Here is a 20,657-nt window from a genome sequence, read left to right as displayed (position 1 = left end):
ATAGAGCAGTTTCCACTGAATCTATCCTGTTTGGGTGCACATAACACTGTACTTAATTTTTTTGTCTTTGAATATGGCTGTGTCCCCAGTCACTGCTAACAAGGGGACACACAGTTGGAGAAAGCCTTCCTGAAGTACCCTGGATCCGTCTGGAGTTAGCTTCTCTTATCAACACTGAGTGCTCTTGTCACAGGTGTAAGGCTGTGTAGTTTTCTCCTACTTCAGCATCAAGGTGGAATTCCAAAAGCAGGAGCTTTGTGGCACTTTGCAAGAAACCTCTGGAGCCAATACAAATCCCACCCAGACAACAGATCCAGCTGCTATATAAAACACAGAATCTCACTGCAGAATTAGGAAATCTTCCTTTGCAACTCAGGAAAATTATTCAACATGATGGCATTTATGAAAACAGCCACACATCACAGTCATGAGCTTCTGGAGAACACATTCTTTCCAAGAAGAATGTTAATCTACTGCAGAGTGAGTGGTTCAGCATGAGAGCCAGGGGGAATGTGTGAGTGCAGGGATGCAGTGGGGATGCAGGGACACAACAGAACTGTCCCCACAGCCAGGGCTCCCTCACCTCCTTCAACCCCTGGCACCTGTAGAGTTGAAAGCCTCATGTGTTTGATGAACTGCACTGTCTGGATGGAAAGGAGATAACTGTAGCACATAAAGAACAGCTCCAGGACCATATCTGGGCACTGGTGCTATTGACAGGGAAAAGTCCCTTCTCCTGGCCTTTCAGAATTTTTTTTGTGGAGCCACTTTTGAGGAAAGATGTGGAAACAGGTATTGGGATGCCCTTGAGGAAAACTCTTTCCTGTACCTCCTTCTAAACAATGGGACTCATTGAGAAGAATTCATTCTCTCTTCCCTGGCACACAATGAAAAAAATCCATCAATGTGGTCTCAGTAGCAGAAAGAGGTAAAAGTTGTTGTTGTTGATGTGTAAGGCTTCTCAGAAACAGACAGCACAAACTCTAATTCCCTTCTTAGCTGAACAGTGAATGATAAAGTCTGGAGAGGGATTCCCAGGAAGATATCCATAATGGTTTCTCTGGTGCAAACAGGATCACATTACTGAGAAAGGATTTGGATTTTTTTCTACATTGTCGTCATACTAAAATATTGAGCAACATTGAATAAATAGCAAACTTCACTTATTTTTTTCAAATATAAAAAGAAGTTACAGGTCATTAAAAAAATTAAAATCATTGAAACTTTAAAAATATTCTAGTACAATAACAAGGTTGAGGTCTAGAGTGATATATAATATTTTGGTCTTTCAATTTGTGGCAGAGATTTTAAAACTGCTTTAGTAAGGGACAGATAATCCTAATAGGAAGGAAAAAAAGTAAAATAGATTAGTTCAGCAATGAACCATTCACAGCCACTTGGTCATAAAACAACAAACAACTCGTCATTCTTAATGTTATTCTTCTCTAGGGAAATGAGCTTTTTCTTTGCTGTGATGAACTGTTATAATTGAACTTGACTGAAGTAGAGCTCCTCTCTCAAAGAGCTGAGAAAATGGAGATTTATTCTGATTAAAAAAGATGCTTGTAGCAGAACAAATGTGCATGTGATATAGCCAGGTCCATCTATGTACATAAAAATATTACGTTCTGCTACTTTTCTTTTATATTTTCTTTTTCAAGGAAAGGAAGATGATTTTTATTTTCAATACATACCAGGAATGGAAGATCAGATGGCAGATATTATAATAGTGTTCCTTGTTTACAGGAAAAATTGTGTTGATAATTTTTTAATTATGTTTGACAGTTTCACCATAAAGAAACAGAGGTCTCAACTGGAATTGTGGCTTTTCATTAGCCTGAGGATGATTTATTTTGTCATCAAGTTGAGCTGATTTTATTGGAACTAGTAACTGAAACTTGTCTTGCATCTTTTGCTATGGCAGTGCAATGAATAAAATCCTATTACACCTCCTGCATTTCTTAGAAAACTCCTAATTATCTGAACGAAGGCTTTTCCTCCATTACTTGTTAATTTGTAGGGCCATTACCTTTTCTAAGGAGCTTCATGTAGTAGGTAAATCAAGATATAAGGGTATCTTTGCTCTTCTCTTTTCATCTACAGCTCTGATCAGAGCTGATCATTTGTGCCAAATCAAGCACCAACTTACAGAACAGCCTAATTTATAACAGATATGAGTGAAATAAAAATCCTTCTCGTGCAGATTGATCTCGGGACCATAAGTGGGGTTTGTGGTGTGGCTAGATAATAAGGCCACAGGTGTAATTTAAATAAGTTTTTACCAAACACATCAAATAGAAAACCTGAGAGATAACAGTTCTTCTCTAAATTGGACTTAGTACACTGTTTTACAATGCCCGTGGACATCACAGAGGGTAAGACTGGAAAATTATTTCATCTGAAGGAAAAAAAATTGAGAGCAAATAAATGCTGCCTTCTGTATGACAAAAAAAATGTTCTACAGAAGGAAAAAGACTGTGACAGCAAAACACTGACATGTCCCAAGCAAAGCTTATCCATAGTTCACTAACTGAAGGCCAGTTCCAAGTTTAATTGCACTTGCAGAGGAGCACCAATTCCAGCAAAATGCATTGCAGAAAAAAAAAACGTGTTTTGAGGCTTATAAGTTCTCCATTTGAATTCTTGCTTTTTACAACAGCAAAAAAAATCTGGGGACTCAAGGGTTGGTTATCATTTACACAGGAATTTGCTTTTAAGCACAAATCAAAACCTCAGGAGGGAACTGGCTGCAGGTGGAACTTTCTTTTCCCTAGTGCTAAGGACCAAGCCATGACATTTTCCCACCAAACAATATTCTTTTCTGATGGTAAATTTGAATGGAGAAAGAAGAACACTTTCCAACAGACATAAATTTATATGACAATTTTATATTTTCATCACTGCTTAAGCAATAGAAGCTGTCGTTGTATAAAAGAGAATCATAACTTCTCTCAGACATTTTCAGCATTTTTTAAACCCCCATCATTGTAAATAATTTTTTCTCCCTTGCTTCAAGAAGAACAACAGCACTCTGACTCTCAGGGCTTTTTGGAAATGCCTTTAGAGCATATTTCAACCCAATGTACCTATATATATTCCCGTTGGCAATGGGATATAATGGAAGGTTTATATTCCTTTAAGATAATTCTCCTGCAGCTCTCTGAATAACAGCAAGATGCCTGCTTCTTGCACAGACAACTCAAAGTATCTATGATTTACCCTCTAGAAAAAAAAAAATCCTTCCATTTGGCATGATGAACCATTTTTTGTTCCAAGCCCATATTTTCATTTTGGTTTTCCCAGTCATAAATGTCTTGTGATACTGAGTAACAACAACATAATCTGAAAATTATGCACAGATGAATGAGATCGTTCATAGCTGTTATTCCTCATCTCTGACTTACACATTCAACATATGATGCATTTTTTACCTGCATGCTGTTCCAAGGGATACGTGCCATGCACACTGGTAAATATTTGCAGAGAGCCTGGTGTAATGTATGACCCTACTACCCACAAGTCTTATGATCCATCCTGTAATAACTTATTTTTGGTTTGACATTGTTTCCATCTCTTAAGAGGGTTTAGCTCACTATAATTATTTCTCGATTTAGTTTTGTTTCCTAGACATCTTAATTCACACGTTTTTAGTTATTGCTTAATACAAGGCAGTGAAAGCAAGATTCACAGCCAGCAATTAACTACTTGATGTATCCAGACGTTACCTAATAAGTTAAAATTCATGTGTTGAAACTAATTCTAACAGCCTGGTTCTGCCCTCAGAGGCCACCTGAAAGGAAGAGAAGAGTCTTTCCCATCAGTAAGTCCCAGGCCACCAATCTCTCAGAGCAGGAGCCATGGTCATTTTGTCTCAGTTCCACTGGGAGACTGAGCACATCAGTTTCTACAAAGCAGTGAGGTTTGGCTGGTTTCAGGAGCACTCATCAGTGCTCTCTGCCCCTCTCACACAAGAACTGTGGGGACAAGGAGTGATCCAGTTCTCTCCTGGAGAAACACTGGGCTAAGACAGTTCCCAGGTATTACTTTTTAATGTTTGCTTGTAGATTCTCTGGAGCATTGCTTGCACAAGACCAGCATTACCCATGGCAAACAGCCTGGGAGAGTTATGGACCTTCAGACCTGAGTTCCTCTCTCATCCCAGCTCCTTAAGACTCAGCCAGAGAACATTAATGGAACAACATGGGCACTGCACTTGCCTTTCTCTTTGTAGAAGCTGGCTGCATAAAAGACCCATTTTACTAAATCCTTCATTTGCAGCCAGATTGCTTTCTCTGATATTGCATTTCTTTTGACCCAGCCTTTTGAGTGTTTGACTTCAGCTCTGAAGAGAATAAGAATAAAGATGCACAGCTAAAGAGTTCATCGGATCATGCATTTTCCCAAAGGCACAGGAGAAAGGGAAGAAAATATTTCTCAGAATTTCTCAGAAGAGCTAATTTGATTTTTGTTCTCTCAAATGCTTTTGGGAACTGGTTACATAAAAATAATTTGCTTTAAACCTCTTAATTTCCGATACCAAAGGAAGTTTGATAGGTAGAATTAACTCTGTTTTAATGGGAAAGGAACTTCTTTCTCTCTCTCTCACTTCTGTGTCATAAATAGTTGTCACAGAAGAACAGGAAGACACCAGCCTCTGTCTTGGCTTCCCCCCACGACCCGGAGCAGAGATGTGTTTTTCCAGCCTCAGTATGGTACCTGGGGCTGTGGGTTGTTCACAGTCCCCAGGTCTCACTTGCCTTTTTTATATAGCATATTCAAGAGGGAGCTAAAATGCTCCCTTCTGAAGTGTCACAGAACTCTCTCCTCAGCTGCTGTTCAGGACTCTCAGTTGCTCCAAGCTCTTGCCACAACCACCTCGAATGCTCATCCCTATGTTCCAAAATCAAAGCCACACCACTTTACCTATCCTTCAGTCAAGTCTAAAACACCTCCAAAGTGAACACATAGGGCTTCAGATTCATTTTTAATGAGTTTCCCAAAGAATCCAGCAGCAAGATCCAAATGCAAAATGTTTGGAGACAAGACACTCTCTGGTCTCATGGACAACCAGGGCTGGCTGAATACCTTTCAGTTCACGTCATCTGCTTGCCTCAGTAACACTCTCCTCTTCTTTCCATCACACTGAAATACAAAACCATAGCTTCCCACAGCTCCATAGCACATGCTCTCAGAGCATGTGTCTTTTCCAAATTGCAGGATTTTTAGGGGTGGACCTTTTTTTTCTTCATCTGTGTGCATTTTAGGGCACAGAGACCATGATTTTTGTAAAAGGATCTTGAATATTCTGTTAGACCAAGTTCAAGTTCCATAATTTCATTTCCAGTCTTCCTGGATTTCCCCATGTGACAGGAGAAACTCCCCCTATTCCTGACCAGAAAAAGAATGATCATATAGAAAGGGTGAAAAAATTAAACTTGGACTTGTGGCTTTACATGGAAAACATTATGGATGAAAAGTTGTGGATTACATAACACATTTTATCTGCAGCAAGTTAGCAAGAGTAACAGCACTGAGTAACAAAGGAAGAAAAGCTGAAATGGTATAGAAGAGCATGTGATCTGCTAATTGAAGAGAAAAATAAGATAATTAAGATATTGATCCCCACAGTTAAGTACCCCATTAACTTAGAAAGAATATCTCTAATTCAAATGAGATGCTTTGCTGACTAAATACTCAGTTCCTTTTGGTCCTCATCTCCACAAGATGTAGTATGTCCAATGGAATAGGATGAAACCAGGAATGAAAGATTTTGCAATGTCTTCTGAGAGGGAACAGGCATGACCCCTGTGCTTTTACAGGGTCTGCCTATGTAGGCATACACAGGAAAATTCACCTGAAATAATGAAAAATGAACATGTAAAGCAGATTCCTAAAAAATGCATTCCTGTTCAGTTTGTAGTTATATGCTTTCTTGGAAAATTAAGGTGATTGTCATTCATCTCAGATTAAATTATTCTGTAATACAGCAGCCAGATTATCAGCATTATAGTTACAGAGGTGCCCATCCCAGGCAGCGAACACAGTGTAACTCTTTCCAGAGTTACACAAATCTGAGCTCACACATCACCCAAAGCATTAGTGTCCTAACTCTTAAATGTGAAAATATATAGTTTTCATAATAACTTTTCTACTCGGACACTTCTAGGCTTTGCTCAGCCTCTTTCTCCTCATTTTTCTCTTCCCTGGCTGAAGCAGGAGCCACCAAGTGATGTATCTGCAGTCAATGCCCTCCAGCTTAGTTTCCCCCTCTGCAGGCCATGCTCTTCACCTTGCTGTACAATGCCTGCCCCAAGTTATCCCAGCATATTCCCAGGGCTGCTCCACGCAGCCACAAGAAACCTGCCCTGTATTGCAACATCAAGTAATTCAATAGAGTTCTATCCAGGCTGCTCCCAAATTCTTTTAAGCTTATGGAATCTGTTCTTGACACAACTACATTGCTGCTATATAAATTTTTATATAATTACAAAAAAAAAAAAAAAAAAAAAAAATTACAATGGACATAAATTCATATGTGAACCAGCTTACTTTTCTCATGGATAAGCTCTCAGCACTATATGGCTTTCTTCAATATTAGGCGTCCAGAGTCAATTATAAGCCCTTTATGTTTTCCTAGCAGGAAGGTTAAAATTTAATTTTCTTTTATTGCAGTTTGTAAATATAACATACTCTCCAGCTGGTCTGGTAAAGCTCTTCAATTAAATTATCTCGTGCAACACTGCTTTAGCTGCTGGTACCTCCCTCCTCCACAACAAACTGACAGCCCCACATTGTCAGGGTATTTATTGGCCCATTCCTTAAATGTGATTGTTATTTTACAACATATTTATTTTTCATTGAAATGACCAAATAGACAGATTTGGGTTTCTGACTGGGGACACAACTAAAGGCTTTGAGTCAATGCTGTCATCCTTTGTGCCTCTCCCAGTAAATCATTTGCTTGGTTCTTTTTGTTTTCAGGGTTCAAAACATTGCTCCTAGCAAAAAGTAAAGTGATGTGTTAGCATAGCAGTTTACTGTGATATTTAGCTGAGGCAAGGAGCTCAGAAAACTAGAGGGAAATGATCTATTGAAACCTATAATCCTTCCCTCTGCCCTCACCTCAGTTCCAGAACATGAGATTATTATGCTTGTTAGAATAACTACTTATCTACCCACGGCCAGGGCTGGCATCCCCTGGAATGCTAAAAAGGTCCACACCTAATTACCGTGCTGACTCAATTATTTTTGTACAACTCCAACATCAAAGAAATCTATTATTGCTTATCCCCCAACCAAGGAAAGTAAATGGACTTACTGGAAGGATCAATATGCTCCAAAAGGATGACAGAGGAATAAAGAGGCGAATTTGAGTGCCATTCTGTAGGGTCCTATAAAAGCTGAGATCCTTCAGGTTGAGTTAATCACCCCTCCTACCAATGCTACAAATCTGTCCAGGTTTTCCTGATATTCTTGCCACGAGGCTGTCCCATGGCAATCCTGCTTGTTACATGCCAGCATCATTTTGCCTGATTTTCAGTCCTTGGGTCCCTGTGTTTTTTCTGCATTATAAGACTTAAGATGTGTGCCTAATTACCGTATACAACAAGTTTAACATTCAAGGCACCTTTGTTGGTTCTTGCTTTCTATGATTCAACAAATTTGTTACCTTGAGGTGCTAAACACAGCTGTGAGCACAAGAGAGAGAAAACAGAGGTCAGATTTTCTACTACAGGCATGTCTTCTAATTTCATTGAACCCCACTGATGCTGCCACCAATGTGCTTTGCTGGTTTCCCCTCTCCTCTGAGGTGCTGTTTTTGTGAAAATGCAGACCAGCAACTTTCCAGCAACATCTGCCTGCCAGGAAGACTGAGTATCTTCGGCATTCTCACAGGCAGAAATTACAGCACTGAAAGCAAGTGCTGAAAACACAGTACCAATGATGCTGAGGGATACTGTAGAAAGCTGCATTAGTACAGAAATTCCAAGAGAAGAAAAAAAAATGCTGAAGTCCAGCTAATGAAACACTTTTCAAAGGCAAAATGTGTCACACTCTTTCCAGATGCCTGTCTTTGACTGCCTTTTTTGCTAAGGAATCCAATTAATATTTGGTGACTGGGATTTCTTCATGCTATCAGAAAGGGTAATCAGCCCCTGGGAATCCTCAGAGCCATTACTAAGGGGGTTAATGCCTCCTCTCACTAACATGGAGCTGCTGCTGTTCTCACAAGGTCTTAATGCTCCCCTCAGTGGCTGAAAAAATCTACCCTGTCCAGGAGCCTTAGGAGCTTGACTGATTCAACATCTAGTCTTAAAAAAATCTTAATTAGCAATTGCTGTGTTGTGTATTGGGCAAGGTGTGGAGGGAACATCACATTTTTACCTCCAGGAACACAATGTATTTGATTTCACAAATTTGCTACACATGGTTAGGCACAATTAGCACCAGGAGGCCACAGGAGGCCTGGGTAAGGGGGAAGCACAGCCCCAGAAAGGGTCTTTTCTCCTGTGAGGCCCTTTGAAGGTCAGTGCTGGAATGGGTGGCAGTCAGCTTCACAAAACTGCCAGCCCCTGTACCTCACCCTGGTGGCTTACAGGGGAATAAGAGTGCCAGGGCCATTCTCCCCATCTTTCCAAAGGGCCAAGAGTCCAAAGTTCCAAGAGTCAAGCAGTTACCACAGTGAAAAAATTAGGTTCCCTAAAGAGAAATTATGTACTGTGGCTCTTGCTCTTTCTGCCTCTTTATTATTCCTGCTCATTATTTTGACTCCATGGATGTGCTGTAGCACCAGTTCCCTACCGTACTGAGTCAGATGCTCTACAGACAATGGAGAGGGGTGACAGTCCCTCCTTCAAGACTAAAGCAGTGCTTGGAGCACGTTAAATCTGGGATGTTAATCCATGAAGTTTTAAGCTGCTACTTGTTTGGCTGTACCCTTTATGAAAGCAGAGCTGGTACAGTCTGTTTCAGAGCTAGGAAACCCCTCCCCTTCACTTGTACTTCTGAAAAATAGAGGATTAAGTTCAATCGAAGGAGTTTGTTTCTCAACATTAAAAATGCATTACCTTGAATTTGTAATGTAAACTCAAGTCCTCTCTGAGACATAAAAAACCAGCGTTTGTCTGCAAGTTACAGAATACAACAACTTGCACTGTAATGAACTGTAAGGCAAGATGAAGGCATCCCCAGCCCCTTTGCCTTTAAAATGCCATGGAAGCACCGAGGCTTTCGGCAGAGCACCTTATCTGCTCTCAAAAGCTGTGACTCTTCATCCCTTCCTTATGTAGACCCAGGGGATTGCTTACTTAGCATACACCAGAGGCAATGGATAGGGTGAGCAGTCACTGCAGCCAGAAAACCCTAGTAGAGAGCAAAGGCAATTACCCTCCACATGCAGAGACTTCGGAGCTGATTTGTGCTTAAATAGAGAACCCCTCCGGCTGAGAGAGCCATGTGTGCCCGGGAAGAGCAGACACTTCCACTCTGCTGAAAAGCAATGCAGTAAGTGACTCGGGGATTGCAGCAGGCACCGGGTTCCTGGGGTTCCTCGGGAGCTGGAGCCTTGCAGCTTTTGCCGGGAGAGAGAGAGAGAGAGACACACACAACCTCCAGCCCGGGAGCTGCGTGATATTTTTGTTGTTTCTAAATCAAGTGAAGGGATGGAGCCGAGGTTAGGTGGCACTGGCCGTGGTGTGGCTGTGCTTTGTGTGGCTCGGGGTGTGTTGCAGGGGAGAAGGGCTCAGCTCCACGGTCCTGGGCTGGACTGAGGCTGCTTCGGTTGAGGCTTTTATCTACAGTCTGTGTTTAAACAGAGATGATGGTAAATAACTGAATATCAGCTGACATTTGGGGCTTTTTCTTAATTACACAGCGTGCTTCCTGTGCTTGGGTGGAAACTGTTTTCTGTACTATTTCCCAAATGCTGGATTTACAGGGACTGTGCTTTTGGATCGTGATAGATTTGGAGACTGCAACTCTGTGATTGAGTGCCTCGATGATCAATAATACTTTGATTTGACTTCAGTAGATATGGCTGGTTTCTAGTTTAAGGTAAATTCTTCAATATGATATGAATTTGCAGATGCCTTTTTTTTTTTTTTTTTTTTTTTTGTAGATAAATGTCTATAAGTACAAAGTACTTTGTAATAGCATAGCTATGGTTTTCTTCAGATTCAAATGCTTTCTGTACTCTGCAGTGACAGCTTTCTGTTTGCACTGGGTAGGAGAGGAAAGCATGATTTCAAGTTTGGTTTATCAAGAGAGTGATTTTTACAGATTTGGAAAATGTTGTTCACATTAGAGTTTAAGCAATCATTGCAGGCCTTTGGATAAAAACATTTTGCATTTAAAGCAAATTTGACTGTGCGGGTTTTGTTCTGTTAATTTAGAGACTAATATTAAGCTGCACTCCTCTGGTTTCTTGATAAAGCTTTCTCAGTGACTTATGAGGCTCTGGCTGTAGAATAACTGCCTGCCTGGAAATTAAATAAATCTGCCATTTTGGGTTTCAGGCATGTTCAGCACCTCAAGGCAATGTACAGTACATGTAAGTTAGTTAGGGATTCTTATCTTGCTGTTCAGTCAAATGCCAATGTTAAACAGCCAACTCTCTCTTGTAAAGAAACACTAATGAAAGCATTTAATTTTGCCAACTCAATTTTTGTTTTAGAGTTGAGATTTCTTTAGTTATTGTGAACTGCTGGGAAACATACAGGAAGTCTTTACATCATGAAGAAAAATTTTCTCTCTGATTTGTCTATCATTTTACTTTTGGGCAAAATTTGTAGTAACTTCAAATCACTTTATTTGAAGAGATAAATCCCAGCAATGAGATAAATGAAGCTCAGTTTCTGCTGAAAGAATATTTGTAGGGACATTGCTAATTACTGCATGTGTAGTGACTGATCCTGAGTACAGCTTCCAACACTGAGCAATACCCTGGAATTTATTTCACCTTTCCTCACATGCGAGCCTGGAGACTTTTCCCAGACTGATTCCCAGGTGCTGATCAGAGCCTTCTGTCTCCTCCAACACCGGAGTCAAGAAATTTTTTTCTTTTTGCCTAAGAGAACCTTTGTGACATATGGTGCTATTGCGTTGCAATCGTTAAGATAATGAGCAATTAATAAGTGATAATTATTCCTCACTAGCTGTATAACTTTGAAGATGGACAAATCTGCCGGGAGGATGAATCCCATCTGAATCTGATCTGCTCCCCTCTTCCCTTTCTCTCTTATCCCAACTTGACTCTTTCTGTTTCTGAGTACTTGGTAGGTGTTACACTTGCTCTTATTCAAGGACCTGAAGATTATTATCATCAGACTTCAGGTAAATAATTCTGATTGTTTAACAAGCTATTATTTTCTCTGAGTAACAAAATGAGGAAAGGAAAAGAAATGCAAATAAGGGTCAATGTTGGGGAAATACTGGTTTCATAATGAGACTCACAAATGAAAATAAATATTATAGCTGGTTTTATGCCCTCATGTAATTGAGTCTCTAATCAAAATATGTTCCCTGAGCTTGGATCTTATTATTTTCAGACATTATTCTTCCTGTCCAAATTTAAATGGAAAACATTAGGTATAAAATCTAATTTCTCCACAGTCTACAATAAGTATACTAGTGAACAAATGTCTTCACTTCTTCATCCTGTCTTTTATGTAATCCTGGTAAAAGCCTTGCCTCATAAGTCATGTTCACTCGATTGCTTTGCAGGCTTCAAGAGTTACACGCCAAAGAAAGTTTACTAATTTCAACTTGCATTGCCAGTAATGAGTTTTACTCATAGTTGCTCAACATTTGTACTTCTATAAATTACTTAAATTCACATCAGTAAATCTCTGCTATATATTCACTTGTAGAAGCACTGATGTTTTCCTACAATGTGAAATGTGATTGCACCATCTTGTCATCTAAGTACCACAGATAGAACTTCCAATATAAAACTGTATAAAATAATATTCAAGTGATGGATAAGCATGCTACATATTTTCAAAGTACAGTGAAAACCTGTGTCATAATTTCACCAGTAACCAGTGGTGCAGACAATGTTACGTTAAAAGATAGGAATTTATCACTTTCTCGGAGTTAAACTGAACTGTATTTGTACAAGAGGTTGTTGGTTTTTTGGTGTTTTTTTTTTTGTACTATGCTTAGAGCTGTCATGCTTATACAGAAAAATATCTTACAGCTGGTGACATCCAAAATGTGACACATACATAGCTAATTCCATTCCTTCTTTGACTACAAAAGAGAGGATGTTTTTTCCCCTTGCCGTTATTCAAAGGTGGACTTTCTGGTGGTGTCAACTACTTAGATGTGTTGCACAGGGGTTATTTTATTCATATGTATGAAAGCACCTCAAAACCTTTGTTATCTCCTTTAAGCATTACAACTGAATTTAATAGGAATTTTAATAAGTTTTCAAATGTATGCTTTTTCAACAACTAAGCAAACATGCTGTTATTTGCTACAATAATTTCTTACCAAGGGCAATTGCTTAATACTCTGTAACAGCTAAAATTCAGAATCCTTTCCTTGCCACCCTGCCTCTCTTTGCTTTCCACACCCACACAAGCCCCAGAACCTACTGTGTGTAAAGCAGCAGTGCAGTAGTGTTCAAGGAGGATTAAAGGACTAAGATTGAAAACTTCCTAAATACTGCTGGCTGAGTTGTTTTAAACAGGAGCAAAAATAACATACTTGCCCCTTCCACATACTGTTCCAAAACGTATAAATATGCTCCCAAAACCATTCAGAATTAGAAAGATCATACTCTACAGTTTGCAAAGTTCACCTGGAAGGCAAGATGACCTTCAGAAGATGTAGAAGGACTGGTCCATGATTCCTACACCTTCTGTATCTGTTCCATAAAGCTTTAGGCAAGAATTCTGGCATCTGGGTTTTTTGGAGGAGAACTCAATACACTGAACTTTAAAATACAGCTTTGAAAGTATGGGTCCTAATAAACTTGCAAACCAGATACCTGATTTTCACCAAAGCATTGGAGGAAACTCCAAATGCTGTGTGCTCCGTTCTGAGTCTTCACGAGTTAATTCATAGAATCTCTAATGATCTTTTCATCCCTTTTGAACACAAATACAAAGGAGGCAGCATATGAAGTGAACAAAGGTTTGCTTGAGCAGTGACTGCAGAGATGCATACCTTTTCTCAGCATTAATTTAGCATTTACATTTCAAATCTCTCTCTCATCTAGCCCTATCAAGACTAAGCCTCTGAGGGTCCTATGCACAGCTACTCTGAATTCATAGGAGGTCAGCTAGAGAAATTCCTAGACAGAAGGAATATCATATCCCCAGTGCCAGTCAGTACTTTGTTCAGAGGGAAAGATGAGGAAATGAGACAGAAGGTTGCTGTAAACACAGATGCTCACGTTTCTTTTGCTATAAACAAAAAAAGGATTTATTTCTTATCATAGTTCACAGGTTTTCTCTTATTGCTTTGCTTCAGACTTCCAGTCAGTACTGATGGCTGAAAAGAACCACATGTCCAATGGAATATAAATTATCTGGAGGAAAAGCCTCCTCTATATCTCCCCTGCCCCATCTGATTGATATCATCATTACTGAAGAATTTGCTGCATCACACATGTAGTTGTATTATAAACAGGTCCAAAGTAGCTGATGTCACCCATCTAATTTTTTCCCCATATTCCAAGTCAAGGTCCCACTCTCTCAGTCAGCATCACCAATATATCTGTGACTTCTCACCAAATAACTGTATCATACCATATGTTGCAGAATTGTTCTGGATTTTCATGGGGTTAGTTTACAATTCAGCCTTCAGTCTGAGCATAATTCAGCTAGGATGAGATATAGTAATAGATCATTTTTTCTGCCTCACTTGAAGGCATTAGCTGTTTCTCATCCTCTGAGTCTTGGCATATTGATTACTTTACCTCCACTATAAAAATGGAGCATCTGGACAGCGGGATTATCCAAGCCATTTTGCAATCCTTGTGCTTTCTTTACGTGGGAAATCAGAGGAAATAACATGTCACATCAATACATCAGAGGGGCTGAACAGTACTCGCTTGCTTTCAACAGTGAATTTTTAAAAACCTGGTGGGAGCCGTGAGTCAGAAGCCCCATTATAGACTATGAAAAAAACCAACACTGAAGAGGAAACCTTTGCCTTCAGCACAGTGGAGCCAATTTTTGTTATCAAGATCTTGTCAGAAAAATGTCTCCCGTACTTAGAAGTCCAACTAATAGAAAAGCATAACTACTTAAAGTCATGAAACTTGGATAAAACAAAAAGACTGAGCTCTGAAAAAAATAAACAGTGCTTTCTTTTTGTATTCCATTTTTGGGGGGATTCTTTAGGATTCATGCTTCAAAAACTTTCAGCTACAAGCATATGACCCTTTAAGAGAAAAGAATTTGAGATCCTTGCACAGTAACCTCACCAGAGCTTCTAAAGCATAACTGCATATAAAAATCAGACAATTTGTAAAAGGTAGGTAGCCCCTATATTTAGAAGCACAATTGTACAAAACATTGCTTTCTATTTTTGTTACCATTTTGCGTCCTTGTCTTTATATCCTACAGCCAGTGGAAATGTTTCTGAGGAAGAAAAACGAAAGGATTTTCTGCTGTCTGCAGCTGCAAATCACCAGAAAACAATGTTTTCTGGATTGTGTTCTGCTACTGAGTTCACTGTATCATCACTGCAGTTGTGCAAGTTATAAGAGGCAGACAGTGAGGAATAATCAAGTAAAGCTGATCCAATCCTTCTTCAGTTGCAGAAGTATTTAGAAAGATCTCTCTTTTCATGTGCTTCATTCTGTCAGCACACTGAAGAGGGCTAACATTATATTCTCTGCTATTCAGGTCCTGTAACACCAGTACAGCAATAACACTTCTCATTTTCACGTTCACTGCGGGTATTTTCTGGAAAGAAGCAGATTCTCCTGTTTAGCAAACACCTGCTGTCACTTCATAACATTTTTCTTCTGCCAGATTTCAGTAATGAGCTCCTGAGAGTTGCCTGGAGAAAGGGAACAGGTTGCTAATAGCAAGCATAACCCATCTAACCCATAATTGCATCTGTAAAGGAGTTTTTCCCCAGCCATCTTCTGCTTTGGGTCTTGATCCGAAATCCATGGAAGGCAGCGAGGAGACTCCCACTGACATTGGATCAGAAGCCAAGGAAAGTCTGTGAAAGGCATATATTTTTGGCAAAAGTTACCCTGCTTGGGGTGCAGGACAAAAAGAAGTGCAAGAGATCCTGACCTTGCAAACAGGCACCTCTGTGAGCACCCCTCTCCTCTGCTCCCCTTCCCACAGTGGTTTTATTTCCTGAAGTCCTTGCACACACATTAAAGACTTAGAACTGTTCTAGACAAGGAAGTTACATGACATCCTCTTGTTTGTGAATAGTAGCTTGATTTAAATTATGTGGTGAACAAAGGAAGTAATATCTTAAAAGAGGAATGAAAGTGTAATACAAGCACAAATAAAAGTTGGTTATGCATGGAATTTAAGTACATGGAATAACTTTTCTTATAAAGAAATATTGTGCCTACGGAGAATGCCTTATACAGTACTCTGTAGCCTAGGATTTGATTTAATCTGCCCTTTAGATCTCAAAATGTATTTCAGAGGAGAAAACCATCAAGAGAATGTCTTTTTTTTTTTTTTTTTTTTCCCCTGGGATTTACTTCATATAATCCTCATAAAACCAAGATTTTGGTAAGAACTAGTAAGTAAATAAAAACAAAGCAGTATTTCTGCAATAAACAAAACCAAAATGCCCAATAAATCAAGGTTTGTAAAGGAAATTAAAGCAGCATATATATGGCACAGGAAGATGTCCTTCAACAGTATTTAGTATTGAAGTATTTATTGTCTTTAATCTTAGAAAAAATGCATTGTGTCACCTAAATGGGTCCCAGTTGGACACACTTGTCTGTATTGGCCAAAGCAGCTGACAGCTTCAGAAAGCAGCTAAGGGAAGGAGAATGTTTATTGCCCCCTCATTTCAAACTTACTGAACAAAACTAATACAACAAGCAGTCACAGGAATGGCTGATATTGGTATTTTTTTCCAAAATTATCCTGTGACACCATGGATTTAAAGGCTGCTGCTAGAAAGCACAGTCCATATAGAAATCTCTGTCCCTGAGAGCAAGAAGCTGAATAGCAGTAAAGTACAGGGAGGGGATTTTATACATCATTGTGTACATATACACAGACAGATGCAAACCTTAGGGTTTATCTTCAGGGTTTCCACCAGCTGCCACTACAAGAGCTTCTGAGATGTATTTGAGAGCCATGGGACCCCAACAAACAAAATTTCATAGCATTTATCCACAGTATGAAAGGAATATACTGGATATACTGAATATACTGGAACTAAGAATGCTCAAAGATTTTCTATTTATCTTTTTTTTTTTTTAATACTCATCTACTCATGTGCCCCCTCTGAGCTTTTCCTGAGCTTCTAGACCTGAAAAAATGGTATTTTGGAAGCACTTGTTCCCTACCTCTGCCTCTGGTTGAGTGAAACACAGATTAAATACAACAGAAACTGAGCTAAAACCTGCAAATGAGTCAACAGAACAGCTTTCTTTCGGTTCCCTGAAGCTAGTATCTTGCTCTAAAACTGTTATTATGCTTTCAGGTGATATTTAATCAGTCACTTCTCCATAAGAGAACACCTGAACTGACCTAGTAGGTTTTTTTTTTTTTCATTTTTATTCTGGATAGTGCTAAGGTATGAATGTACTGAGCATATGAGAAACTCTTCTGTGCTATTTCCTTGGGTTTCAAATGCCTGAACTCACTGTATATGTAGTAGCCAAAACCTGTCACCCTACAGATCACTTCCAAATGTGCAGGATCAGTCCCTCTGTTCACATACAACACGGTTACCATTGTTATTGCAGCAATCCAGTCCCAGAGATTCAAAATTAAAGTGTGTATGTAAAACACTCTGCCTTCAAAACCATTTCTATTTGCTCCAGTAACTTCACTGGGCAGTTCGGTAACAGAGGACCTCATAACATTTTTCTGTGTTAAAATTCACATATTCACAATTCAGATACAGTTTAAAAAGATATTTGAAAGACTGGCTGTGTGAGGGAACCTCCAGGGCAACCAGCTTTGGTTGGGCTTTTTATGAAGTCTGTCCTGTTGTGGTTTAAACTTGTTTGGTTTTCTGGGATGGACCAAGAGCTCAAAGGCAGTCTATTCCTCTGCCTCAGCTGACAAGAAGTAACTTCTGAAGATACATTACCTTGGTTGCTTGCTGCCTGGAAAGTATAACCCCATCTTCTTGGACATAGTATTCTATTAAAAAGTTTCCTACCATATCTGCAGGTATTTCAATGTTATGAGTTATGTGGTAGTAATAACTGAAAGACATAAACTTCACTAGAAATAGCCCTAAAGCAGCTTGCAGAGCCACTTTTTCAGGTGCATAAAGTAAAGAAAAACTCAATCTCCAGGAACCATGAGCCTTTCTAGTGCACTTCAAAGCCTTGGCCAGCTGGAAGCAAACACCACAGGAAACTGCTGTGGGGTCTGTTTGGAAGCTGACTCTAGCCCAGGAATTGAAAAAAATGAATTACTCATCTAAAAGGAGGGTTTTGTGGAGTCAAAGCTTTTCAAGAAGAGGATAGAGAGAGATTTGGCAAGGTTGGTGCATATATTATTGACATTTTATGTCACAAAGGGGTAACCCCAAATCCAACCCCGAGCCAGATGAATTTGCAGTGATCTTGCAGCCCACCCTTGTCAGGTGGGTGACTCAAGTGATGCTTCATGGCTTAGAGCAGTCTCTGTGTGGGTGGGTGAGTGATAGAGACTGTCAGAAAACACACATGCAAAAAACCCAACACCATAATTAAAAACACCAACCTCTTTTTCTGTAGTCCCTACTACCCACCCACCAGAGCTAAAGCTTTTGTGTGGGCAGTTGTCAGAGAATCAGCAGGGGAGTTCTGAGAAAAGGAGTAACTATGCTGGCTTTATGTTGTTCACTTTTTGAAAGGAATCATTTAGAGATGGAAAACAATGATGGTTGGCATCATAATCAGAACATTGCCTTGGGACACAAAAGATCATGGATTCTTTGCTGATATGTTGAAGACAATGTAGGAGAATTTTCCAACTGATTTGCCATTTCACGGGAAGAAAAATATTGCATTTACTTATTTACATGTGGACATCCATATTTGTAGCTGAAACAAGTATCTGCAAAACATTATTGCCTACAGCATTTAAAAAAATAATAGGAGAAAAGGACATAACACTGGTACTTCTAGTAGAATTTTATCTGTTGGATTTGGTAAGAATGGGATGCTCTGTGTAAACAAAGTCTTGTTCCCTTATTTGCAAAGGGATCAGAAGAGTTTTCTTTAGCTTTCTTTTCTCCTGACAGTTTATTCCTGTAATCTCCTTATTCTCCTACATTAAAACCTTTAGCTGAATTGAGAGGTCTCTTAGCTGACAATTTAAGACATTAATAAACATAACAGGAGGCAATAGAGCAAGTCACTCCTCAAAGACAGAAAAATGAAAAAAGGGGACTCTACTACTTCACCTACTACTTTTTGGTCCTCCCAAAGAAGGAAAAAAAAACCCAAACACACACCCCAAAACATATTCTCTGCAGTGCCTTCTTTCTTCCTCCACTTGCAAGTTAGACCTGCTTACTGCGAGTTCATGAAATGCACAATAGTTGACACCACAGTTAGGTCTAACGAGATTTTTTGATATTTCACAGTGCTGGGTTCATGAACTGCCTGACTGATAGGCATGGAGAATCTGAGCACACACTGGGAGGTGATGTAGCAAGACAGGGACTGGAGATGGGGTGAGTGCCCTCATTTTGGGGCATGGGGGAGTCCTCAAAATGGCTCAGCATCAGCTGAAAGCATCTTTTCAAATTCAAGGTGGATGGCATTACAAAACCTTAAGTGGAAAATAAAATCACAAAACAGGTAAATCTAGGTAACTCCTCCTCAGAAACAAGGACATGGATCACAACACTAGCAGGTTGCTGGTTAGAGAGAAATAACTGTAGTGACAGCAGTGCCTTGTCGGAAGCACTGACCAGGGGGTCCTGGGCACTCTCAGACACTCAGAGAGGAGCAGCTCCTGCCCCAAGTTCACCTCTGGGCATGGGCAGGTGTTAGAGGGAGGAGTAACCACAGGGAAAACAGAATTTCAGTCCATGATTTTTCATGACAACCGGGGCAAAGTCAGTCCAATCTGGCATATTGAATGGTGTATTTTCACTCCAGGCAAGCCAACTAGGAAATAATTTCCCAAAGACACAAGTGCCTGATCATCCCAAAGTGACGTGGAATTATTCTCTCTTTTCTTACAAGTGATGTTCAGTACAAATCATTCTCCTATTGCATTACCACTGTGCCAGAATAGAACCTCAAGGAATTCTGCCCCCAGTTCTGTTTCAGAGTTGTGATCCTAGAGGCAAAGAAGTTCTGGGAACCTCTAAAACAATAAGTATAGCACTCCAAATACACTTTCTGCAAGAACCCAACTTTGCCTCTAAACATAATCGCAGGGACAAAAAAGAAAAGTCTGTTATTCAAAACAAAGTTTAAAACTTTTAGTTTGGGGTTTTTTTTGTTTTGTTTTTTTTAGTATATGCCCATCACAAGAGTTTTTCATTTAAGTCTTTCTGTGTAGGGCTTTTGTGAACTGAAAAATGAGCAATTCCAATTGTATGCTTCAACATAGTTGAAGCTTTTGCCCCATCTATATGGAAAATCTCATTGCAGCAGAGCAAAACCAGGACTGCCTCACACTGGAGCTTGAGCAGTGCCACCAAGGTTCCCTTTTCTTCAGAGGAGAAGGGGCTGCATGGACAGCAGCTCTTCAGACTAAAGCTGCACCTCCTCTGCTCTCACCATTTCCTCACCATCTTTTCCACCTGTTCAACATCTGATCCAACACAGTGTCTCACCCACTGAATGTCTGGAAAAATTGTGAAGTTTGATCAGGAAAGCAAAAGTTTTGCCACTGGCTCTATTAAATTCACTGGGTTTCCTGTGAGAGCTCTGAACACCATCAGGGTATTCAGTTGCATGCAGTCATTAATTTCATTAATCAATCTCCCAATAGTATTTTTCTGAAATATCTGGAAGTTCTACTGCATGAAGAAAGTCAGCATTTTTTTAAAGCATTTAAGCCATAAAACAGAGTAGTCACCTCAAGGGGAAAATAAAAATAGCTGTTCCAGCAAAATATTTTTGAGTGATTAGACCAATTTTCAACCTTTCTTGTACATGATCTATTATTTTAATATCCTGCCTTCCTTCATAGTAGCAAACAACATTTTCCTATTCTAAACTTTTGGGTGTTTTTCTTCATTATTGATGCATTTCTCTCTAAAATAATGGACTTCTGCAAAATGCATCTATAATGGAGATCAGAAAGCAGGAGCAGATGCAAACAAGGTTTGGATGGCTTTGTCCATTCTCCTGGGCACAGCACCATCTCAATGCCCCTATTAAGCATATTCATCACCTTGAAAGCCAAGTCAAAGAGAATCTTAAAACAAGAAATGAAATTAGAAGACCAAGCATATAGGGTTAAGAAAAGCCACATCAGATCCAATACTAACTAGAATAAGTGAAATTAGTATTAGGTTCTTAATCA

At 39.6% G+C, this 20,657-nt stretch overlaps 2 protein-coding genes across 2 annotated transcripts in view; one reads left to right on the top strand and one right to left on the bottom strand.

The window, feature by feature from the left end:
* Positions 1 to 20,657, bottom strand: part of ARNT2 (aryl hydrocarbon receptor nuclear translocator 2) — a 173,066-nt gene that overhangs the window by 127,734 nt on the left and 24,675 nt on the right. The window lies entirely within an intron of this gene.
* CTXND1 (cortexin domain containing 1) overlaps positions 9,134 to 20,657 on the top strand; it is a 35,998-nt gene continuing 24,474 nt past the window's right edge. The window contains exon 1 of the mRNA XM_071754366.1: positions 9,134 to 9,504. The gene's annotated coding sequence lies outside the window, so the exon portion shown is untranslated. The remainder of the gene's footprint in view (positions 9,505 to 20,657) is intronic.

Source organism: Heliangelus exortis, chromosome 11, assembly GCF_036169615.1.
Source record: "Heliangelus exortis chromosome 11, bHelExo1.hap1, whole genome shotgun sequence".
NCBI lineage: Eukaryota > Metazoa > Chordata > Aves > Apodiformes > Trochilidae > Heliangelus > Heliangelus exortis.
Note: the sequence above shows the minus strand (reverse complement) of the source record. Positions and strands in the feature narration are given on the sequence as shown.